The sequence below is a fragment of the Mauremys reevesii genome, linkage group 1 (genome assembly GCF_016161935.1).
Source record: "Mauremys reevesii isolate NIE-2019 linkage group 1, ASM1616193v1, whole genome shotgun sequence".
Lineage (NCBI taxonomy): Eukaryota > Metazoa > Chordata > Testudines > Geoemydidae > Mauremys > Mauremys reevesii.
Window position 1 is genome coordinate 15,795,682 of NC_052623.1, and position 10,678 is coordinate 15,806,359.

Genomic DNA, 10,678 nt, shown 5'->3' on the forward strand with positions numbered 1-10,678 from the left:
CTAAAAGGGTGTCATAAGGAGGAGGGAGAAAACTTCTTCACCTTAGCCTCTAAGGATAGAACAAGAAGCAATGGGCTTAAACTGCAGCAAGGGAGGTTTAGACTGGACATTAGGAAAAAGTTTCTAACTGTCAGGGTGGTTAAACACTGGAATAAATTGCCTAGGGAGGTTGTGGAATCTCCATCGCTGGAGATATTTAAGAGTAGGTTAGATAAATGTCTATCAGGGATGGTCTAGACAGTATTTAGTCCTGCCATGAGGGCAGGGGACTGGACTCAATGACCTCTCGAGGTCCCTTCCAGTCCTAGAATCTATAAGAGCTGACAATCTATCAGTGGGCTCAATCCTCACACTGTGCACATTCTCTTCACAAGCGCACAACCTGTGGAACTCCTTGCCAGAGGATGTTGTGAAGGCCAAAACTGTAACAGGGTTCAATAAAGAACTTGATAAATTCATGGAGGATAGGTCCATCAATGGCTATTAGCCAGGATGGGCAGGGGTGGTGTCCCTAGCCTCTGTTTGCCAGAAGCTGGAAATGGGTGACAGGGGATGGATCACTTGAGGATTACCTGTTGTGTGCATTCCCTCTGGGGCACCTGGCATTGGCCACTGTCAGAAAAAAGGATACTGGGCTAGGTGGACCTTTGGTCTGACCCAGTAATGCCGTTCTTATGGGAGACTCACTTTGTAACCCAAAGCCAGTTCCCCTAACCTCTCTGGGCTTCAGTTTGCCATCTGTACAATGCAGCTAATAACCCTTCCCTCCCTCTGAGGGGGGCCATGAGGCTAACAGATACAGATATTTGTCAAGTGCTCTGAGGACATTGGATCGCTGTCCCCAAAGAAACGCAAAGTCTCCTTAGCTTAGTCATGCAGGAAAGCATTTAGCGATACAGTGGCAAGACAGACACTCCATTATAGCCTATTTCTGAATAGCTCATGGTGCACAAACACGATCATGGGGGAAATCTGGGAAATTAAAAAGAGACCCAATATGCTGGCCAGAAAATGAGATGGGTGAAATCGCAAGTGACTAAACCCAGCCTTAGCACCTTGTACCACCATAGCCAATACACCCTCCACCAGAGACCTGCTACAGCAAAGCAGGAGAAGAGACAGTAACTGCTACAGACCAGATGCACTAGTGGGAGTGTGTTTATATGAAGCACGGAGGACCAGCAGGTTCAATTCAGGCCTGGTGGGTGTTCAGGGGGCTAACACTGAGACTGAATGTAGCTCAGTGAGTCCAGTAGTCTGAGTAAAGGCCAGGCGTGTGGAATAGGCAACTTGGAGGCTGATAAGCCAGCCGCTGGCCACCTAAATCCAACAATTAGGCACCACTAGCATTCACAAAAGCCCACTCAGCTGCTACCCTCTAGGCACCTAAAGCCCCTAGGCATCTACTTTGCCACTGTTGAAGTCCTTGAGGCGCTTACACTTGGTGGTGGTGGCCCCTGCGCAATAGCCCAGGAATCGGAGCTCTCACCTGGATCCAAATGCCCCCACTGCCTGATGTGGGGCAGGGCCTCGAACCCAGGAGAGTGCCCAGGCCCCTGAGCTGTGGGGTCTCTCGCCTGTTGAAGCTGTTCCCAGTGGTGCAGAAGCAGGCGGCGGAGCTTGGCATAGCACTGGGCCAATGCTCGGCTTCGGCGCCCATCTCCCGCCGGGGAGTTGCTGCTGTGTTGTGCAGCAGATGCTCAGCTGCGACTTGGGAGACGGGGCTGAAGATGCCTCACCCACTGGGCCCTACAGGCTCTAGCATCTGGTGGGCTCCTAGGCTGGTGGAGAGCAAAGGATGCAGATACCCAAGGGACCAGTTAGGATCGGTGATACACACAGTAATTCCTATCTTGGCCTGTAGGGGGGCAGTCCAGTAGAGGGGTACAGGATAACCCTGCTGTGACGTTATGAGTGTAATATAATATTTCATTGGAAGATGACAGGGCCAGAAAGAGTTAATCAACTCACAGACTGAGCTGACCCACGGGTGAACCTTAAGAACTGGTTAGGAAGATCTGTAAATGAATAGAGCTTTGAAATGCAAGCCTGCATTGTTAGAGGTAGAAGGGGAGATGTTTGCTCAGGTCTTGTGATGTAAGCAAACAAGTCTTGTCTATTGCTACAGTTTTAATTCAAAGATCAAAAAAGGAATATTAACATTTATGATGATACTTGAGCGAAATAGTATTATTGTCTATGTGTCTCTGGGAAGGTTGTGGTAACCTGTATCTGAACTGTTTAATGGATAAATTACTCTGTGCTAATTGCCAGGATGTTTGGGAGAAGGAGTTAAGTCTATTGTTTTCTCAGGCCAAAAGGCAGCTGGAAATGTATAAAAAGCCTGGGACATGATCCTTCTTCATCTCAGATCTGCTTTGGGTTTCAAGAGGGGGAAACCTTAAGTCATAAGGATTGAGATCCCCAGTCACTGACTGAAGCCACCCTGAATATGGACATTGGACTATAACTTCTGGACTATTTCTAAAAGGACTTTTGGCAACTACAAGCTCATCTCTGCTATGTATCGGAACCTCAAGAATTGAACTCAAGTCTGTCTGTATATTGATCCTTTAACCAACACTCTCTCTTTTCTTTTTTAATAAATTTTAGCTTAGTTAATAAGAATTGGCTGTGGCATGTATTTTGGGTAAGATCTAAGTTATACTTGGACCTGGGTGTATGGCTGATCCTTTGGGATTGGAAGAACCTTTTCTTTTATATGATGAAGTAAGATTTTCAGGAATGCACTCCCCTGAACGCTCCGCCACCCTTCTCCTCCCCCTCCCCTGCTTCCCGCGAATCAGGTGTTCACGCAGGAAGCCTGGGAGGGTTCAGAAACAAGTGGCGGCTTTGCAAGGTAAGCTGGGGAGGGGGGGAGAGAAGGGCTCCAGGGAGGAGCCACGTGGCCCAGTCCGGCTCTGCCCCGGCCCCAGCCCCGGCCCCGGCCGAGCAGCTCCCTCTGGCCCCGGCCCCGCAGCTTTGGCTCCGGCCCGGCCTGGCCCCGGCCCCGATTCTGGCCGGGCAGCACGGCTCCGGCCCGGCCCCAGCTCCTACTCTGGCCAGGCGGCGCGGCTCTGGCCCTGGCCGGGCGGTGCAGCTCTGGCCTGGCCCCGGCGTGGCTCCGGCAGGGGTAAGCAGCATGGTAAGAGGCCGGGGGGAAGGGAGGAGGTTGGATAAGGCAGGGACAGGGAGTCCTGGAGACAGGGAGCGGGTGGGGGGGGGTTGGATCGGACAGAGGTTCTGGGTCCGATTTCAAATAAAAATGCATTAAAAATGTTAATTATAATTATTATTACAAATCCAAAATCATCCATTACGCGAGCCTGCTTTTTAACTGCCATTACCACCACATCTGATATAGAAAGAAAGAAGAAAACTCTTCAATGAACTTTAACTTGTATTTACAAAACACTCCGAATAAAAAACACTCTGTGCTCTTAAAACATGAGTTTTCTTGCTTTAAGTTTTGAAAATTCAGTCACTAGTTCTTTCAGATGCAGTTTTCCAGCTCTTTCATGCTCTATTGACATTGTGGCAAGTCCAACAAGTCTCTCTTGCACCATTGTCGAACGCAGATGTTTTTATCAATTTTAACTTGGAGACGCTACGTTCCCCACTAGCTATGGAAACTGACAAAGTTAAAAGAATGTGTATTGCTATAAAAATGTTTGGAAAACTGTCTGTGCGTTTATTTTCAGAAACAAACTTCAGGAGTGGAATGTTTTTTAAGTCATCTGGAAAAAGTCTGAAGCTCACTACACAAATCTGTAGCATCAATGTCTTCTGAATTTTCATGAGTCAATGCCAACTCCATTTTTATACAAAATTCTCTTATCTGTTTTGCTGTTTTCTTTTGCAAGCTGTGGATATCCTATAGAAAGCCAAATATTGACTCTAGCTGCTGCATGGGTTGAAATCTTTCATCAACCGAGTGAATAGCAGTATCAAGGACTGCAAAGTAGAAATTCACTTTGAACCTTTCTTTTGGGTTCTGAATGGGTGTGTCTCGTCCTTCATATGCTGTTTCTTTTGCCGAATCCGAACTGGCTCTGCTTCAAATTCTGTCGGAAAGTCTATTTCTTCAGCAGGCTCAAGAGACTCTACCAGTGTTCTTTTAAACCCTTCATCACTTCTGAATTCCTCCAGAATATTTTTAGTTTTCTGCTTGCTTCCAAACAGCATCTAGCAGCAACATTGACAACTAAGTTCAGAGAATGCGCACTGCAAGGAACGAAAAAGGCCCTAGGATTGATTTCCATCATTCTCCTTTGCACACCATTGCCTTTACCCTTCATATTACTCCCATTATCATAGCTTTGGCCACATAAGTTTTCAACAGATGACACTGTTTCAAGCTCTTGTAGAATAGTTTCAATCATAAATGCTCCAGTCATCTCCTTCAGTGGTACAAAACCCAAAAAATGAACTTTGAGCACTTCAACGTTATCTTCATCTGCAGACTTTTCCATATTCACAAAACGAATGATCATCGTCATTTGTTCAACATGACTCACATCTGGTGTACAGTCCAGTATTATTGAAAAGTATTTTGCAGAATGGGCAGCTTCTACAATTTTCTTTTTAATGGCATTTGCTAGGATTTGAATCAGTTCTTCTGCATATTTTTTCTTAAGTAATGAACCTTTGTTTCATGATCAGTTATTTTACGTAGATGCTCCATCATGACTGAATCAAACAAAGCTAGGTATTCAACAAATTTTAAAAAGTTTCCATTACCTGGAGTATATAATTTTTCATTTCTACCATGGCCATGGAATGCTAAATTTTGCCCACCGAGAACTCTCACTGAAACAAACAATCAGATGCTCTAATATTTGTTGCCAATATTCTTTTTACCTGATCACACAAATTTTCTTCATCGATAGTTTTTCCTTTTTTCAATCATAATTCAAGTTCTTTCCAATTTTGTTCTGTAATTCTCTCTTCACATGAAAGAAGTAAAGACATGTTTTTTCAGTCCTTCAAACCATTTTCAGTAAGTGATGTACCAATTGCTTGATTTCTAACAACCTGCAGCAAAAGCAAAACAGAGTCCTTCAACACTGAATATTGTAACCAGTTTAGATGAATTTCTTCCCCATTAATGAGTTCCTCTTGTAATGCTGAGCAGAGAATTTTCTTTTATTTCCATCCTTAGGGAAGGGAAATTCATGAACTTGTTCAGGTTCATGTTGCACAAGAATTTGCCGCACACTGTCATCACATCTGGGCCATGAAGCTGGGTCTCCATACTGTAACTTGTTTGTAACTTCCTCATCCTTTCTTCCTTCTACTTCATTTACTTCAATTTCTGTATGTGTCTGAAGGTGAATAAATTTTGGAGGATGATCCCTCACGCTCACAGATTTTAGGAGACAGGCCAGTCCTCGCTTACAGACAGCCTCCTAACCCGAAGCAAATACTCACCAGCAACCACACACCACACAACAAAAACACCAACCCAGGAACCTATCCTTACAACAAAGCCCGATGCCAACTCTGTCCACATATCTATTCAAGGGACACCATCATAGGACCTAATCACATCAGCCACACCATCAGGGGCTCATTCATCTGCACATCTACCAATGTGATATATGCCATCATGGGCCAGCAATGCCCATCTGCCATGTACATTTGCCAAACCGTACAGTCTCTACACAAAAGAATAAATGGACACAAATCAGACGTCAAGAATTATAACATTCAAAAAACAGTCAGAGAACACTTCAACCTCCCTGGTCACTCAATTACAGACCTAAAAGTCGCAATTCTTCAACAACAAAAAAAACTTCAAAAACAGACTCCAATGAGAAATTGCAGAACTGGAATTAATTTGCAAACTGGACACTATTAAATTAGGCTTGAATAAAGACTGGGAGTGGATGAGTCATTACACAAACTAAAAACTATTTCCCCATGTTAATTTTTCCGCTACTGTTACTCACACCTTCTTGTCAACTGTTTGAAATGAGCCATCCTGATTATCACTACAAAAGTTTTTTTTCCTCCTGCTGATAATAACCCACCTTAATTGATTAGTCTCGTTAGAGTTGGTATGGCAACACCCATTTTTTTCATGTTCTCTGAAAATTATATATCTTCCTACTATATTTTCCACTGCATGCATCTGATGAAGTGGGCTTTAGCCCACAAAAGCTTATGCCCAAATAAATCTGTTTGTCTCTAAAAGTGCCACAAGGACTCCTCGTTCTTTTTGCTGATAGACTAACACAGCTACCACTCTGAAACCTGCATTGACACTTGCTTTTGGATCCAAAGCCATCAGCAGTTGAGAGACTCTGTCTTAAAAGGGACACTGTAGAGGAGTGGACTCACCCCTGCGGCGCCTCCTGCTGGTGACTTCTGGGAATTAGCTCTTCCAGCTCTGGAGCGCCTTCTGCAGGCTGGTGATCTGCCTGTCCTCTGGCCCCGTGTCCCTCCCTAGAGCCTAGTGCCCTGTTTACTTGGGGTGCTGCCCCCTGGCAGTAACCCCTTTCAGCCTCAGGGTCTCCCCCTCCCAGGGGAACCCCCACCCACTATCCCCACCTCACCTCAGTATATGGCTACTGCCAGTCATTGTCTAGCCCCACACCCTGGGGCAGACTGCAGTATCAGCCACTCATCACTGGCAAGGAGGGTTTGGACCTGCTGCCTTGGCCTACCCCTGGGCTGCCCTCTGCAACCCCCAGTACCTGTTGGCCCAATGCCAGGCCACAGCCTGGGGCTTTCCAGGCTGGGGTTTCCCAGCTCCTCTGCCTTCCCCCAGCCCTGCTCCACTCAGGTACCCTGTCTCCAGCTCCCTGCAGCCAGGCCCTTCTCCCGCTACAGGCAGAGGGAGACTGTTTGGGCTTCTGGCTCACAGCCTCTTATAGGGACCAGCTGGGCCTGATTGGGACATGGCCCCATCTGTTCCTGCCTTCCCCAATCAGCCCAGGCTTTCCTTCCCAGCCTCAGCCCTCTCCCAGGGCTGGCTTTAACCCCTTCAGGGCAGGAGCAGGGTAACCACCCTGCTACAGACACCATCAACTTCCACCAGAATTTTGATTACTTTACACTTTGAACTCCTGCTTCCAAAACACCCAGTGATCTGAAAGAGAAAACAACCTAGTGTGGCTCCCTTTGGAGCACTAATAGGATTTTAATTAAGTCATATGGTATGCTTTTGCATTTCTTTTACCCCTTCGACAATATACACTGCACATTTTGGGGAAAACGCACGTCCCTTCCATAGCTTAACTTTCATAACATTAGCCATGTTAATTTGTACATAAGGTGTAACTGTTTCTTTTGTGCTCACAGAGTTTTTATGTACTCTTATCAAAGTGACAGTTTGATTACACAGAGCCACCTTAAGGCTCTGTCTGGGGCACTGTCATTTTTTTAATTTTAATTTTAATTTTATTTATTTATTTTTACTACAACTCTTATTTGCTATTTTGGTACTAAAAAACAAATCCAGAATTTTTTCCCCATTCTCCTGAGTTTGACTGCCCTGCTGCAGCCACGACTTTGGTCTTTTAAAAAGATATTGAACTTATAAAGCAGTAAGGTACCTTAAGGGTTAAATGCTAAATACCAAAGCCAAACAGTGTGTGGCAAAAAAGTGTTTCTCAGTTTTGCAACTTTGAAGGAAGGATTCAAATGGATTTTAGTGATATTATTTAAAAACAAAACCAATTCATCTTAAACCTACAAAACAAGAGTTTTACAACCAGGAGTGTTGATTTAGGTCCTAAACACGCCACATATTTACACAATATATTTATACACACATATTCTTTTTTCTTAACATTCCTTACACTGCTTTAATTTTTACACAGCTGTACATAGATTACATTTGTATACATTTGGGGGCAGTTAAGTTCCAATAGAAACCCCTTATGTTCTTTTAGCGAATTTAACTAAATTGTCCATAGTCAAATTATGTAAATCAGATAGTCTCTTTGCCTGGCTTATTTATAGACATTCCTTTGGAAAAGGGCCCATTTCTCCTTCAGAATGGCTGCAAAGAATCCAAAAATTCTCCTTCTATAACACTTTTCCTTTTTAACATTTTTACAGTGTTCAACTGCTTAATTCCCTCCAGCCTCTGCAGAGTTCACTTCTCACTCTCTTTCCTTAAATCACGTGCTTAGCTCCCAAACTGACACCTTCATCAACTCAGATTTCACCATTCCAAGTAGTGTTCCAGGGATCTGAATTCCCCATGCCTGTACTTACTGCTTCCCTTACTCCTGCCACGATGCCCTCAGGCTTTCCAACCTGTTTTCCCCTTTTTTTTTTAATTTGTTGCCTGCCTGCTTCTTTGGGCCCAATTCTGCTTTCCTTGCTGAACCGTCCCTTTTCATGGACACAGGCTTTGTTCCACTACCAATTTAGCAAGGAGGGTGGGCTCCTCAACTAGCCCCCACCTCTCCTGGTCCCTTTCCTGAAACATTTTTTTTTAAACTGTGAAATCACAACAATATCCCACCCTCCTGTATCCTTCAGACTGATGTCTTACAGAAATCTACTCAATTGCTGGCGCTTGTGCTGGGGCTTACAAAACACAAAAAGTCTATACCCACTAAAAACTCTGCCTGACAAAGCAGGAGGGGAGAACGCTAAGCCCCCTACCTTTTGGGCTCGATCCTGCTACGACCGAGGGTATATTCACGTATGCAATTTTTCCCCGACAGACAGGTAGGAGCGAGGACTCTAATCCTCCCCATTATGGCCTGGCACCTCTACGACCATGGGTGTATATACCTAGACAGTTTGTATATACCTTATGTGTATAGTTTTCCCCGACAGATGGATCGGAGTGAGGACTCTAATCCTCCCCCTATTGCCAGCACTTCTACGACCGGGGATGTGCACACCTGAATGATCTATCACTTTATACGGATGGTATAACCTTTTAGCAATATTTAGCAGTACAGTAACTCCTCACTTAAAGTCGTCCCACTTAACGTTGTTACGTTGCTGATCAATTAGGGAACATGCTCATTTAAAGTTGTGCAATGCTCCACTCTTACGTTGTTTGGCTGCCTGCTTTCCCCACAGCTGACAGCCTCCCTCCCCCCCCCCCCGCCAGCGCCTCTTGCCTGCCAGCAGACCCTACGGATCCGCACCTTCCCCCTTCTCCCCCCGCCTCCTGCCCGAGGCAATCAGCTGGCTTGCGGCATTCTGGAGGCAGGAGGGAGGAGGAGGAGCAAGGACTCAGCGCGCAGGCTCCCCCCCCTCTCCCCTGCCTCCTGAACGCCACAAGCCAGCTGATTGCCCCGGGCAGGAGGCAGGCAGGTAGGAGGGAGGGAGAGCCTGCGCTAAATACTCGCTCCTCCCCCCTCCCTCCTGCCTCCTAAATGCTGCAAGCCAGCTGATTGCCCTGGGCAGGAGGGAGGGGGGAGGAGTGAGGACTCGGCGCACAGACTCCCCCTGCCTCCCAAATGCAGCAAGCCAGCTGATTGCCACGGGCAGGAGGGAGGAGCCAGGACTCAGCGTGCCTCCCCCCTCCCTCCTCTGCCTCCCAAATGCAGCAATCAGCTGGTTTGCAGTGTTTAGAAGGGAGGGGGGAGGACCCAGGACCCAGCGTGTGAAGTAAAGGGGGAGGAGGTGGGGGGGAGAAGAGGCGGGTCAAGGGTGGGGGCTTGGGGGAAGGGCTGGAGTGGGCGGGCTGAAGTTTGAACCCCCTGCCTCTGGTGCTTGCAGAGTAGGGGAAGCTGCCCTGGAACCTAACCCCCCCCATTTACATTAATTCTTATGGGGAAATTGGATTCGCTTAACATCATTTCACTTAAAGTCACATTTTTCAGGAACAGAACTACAGCGTTAAGTGAGAAGTTACTGTATGTTCAACAATCACAGTGCAGGTCTTCCCCCTTTTGCAATTCTCCACCCAAAACTGTTATGCTTAGAAGCAGCCCACGGGATCTTTTTCAGGGGAAACGGCAATACGCCGCGTTTATTGAAGATACAACAATTAGCATATGCATTCAATCACACACACACCCCGCCACACACACACGCTGTCCCGCCAGGCGATGTTATAGTTACCAGTTTAGAGTCCGGATCAATCTGGTGGCCAGCTAGGTTGATCACGGTTAGGGAGGAGCTGGGTTCTGTCGGTCACGACATGATGTTCCGGGGAAGTCTTGGCAGGACGAACTCAAAGTTTCATGGCAAGTGATACATAGTGACTTTCCTTTACTGGGACCACGGAGTTTTGCACCATCGTGCTGTAATCAATTGTTGTTTGATGAGTGCTTGGTTTCTTAAATTTCCCTTCTTACTTTTTATTTTGTTTTTTTTATGAATTTTTTTAGGGAGTTACCCCAGGCTGGTTTTGATCACAACTATTTTGTCCCCATTGGTAGGTGCTTGTCCCATTTTTAGAGTTGTTAATCTGCCCTCCTCTGACATTTCAATCGGGGCGTGTTGCAGCCTCCTGGCGTCCTTGCGTCTGTCTCCGGTTCCTTCCTACAACATCTGGTTCAGCGATAGCCTTCACACTTAGCTCTTAACACCCACATTTCTTATTTACACACAAAACAGAATTAATTTACACAGACCATTTTGAACAGAACCATCAAGTTGCAATGCAAAAGAAAACACTCATGGCATTCTTTTACTGATTTTAAAATGCTAAACATACAACAAAGTGGTGACCTTAAAACATCTGTTACTTCCTTGA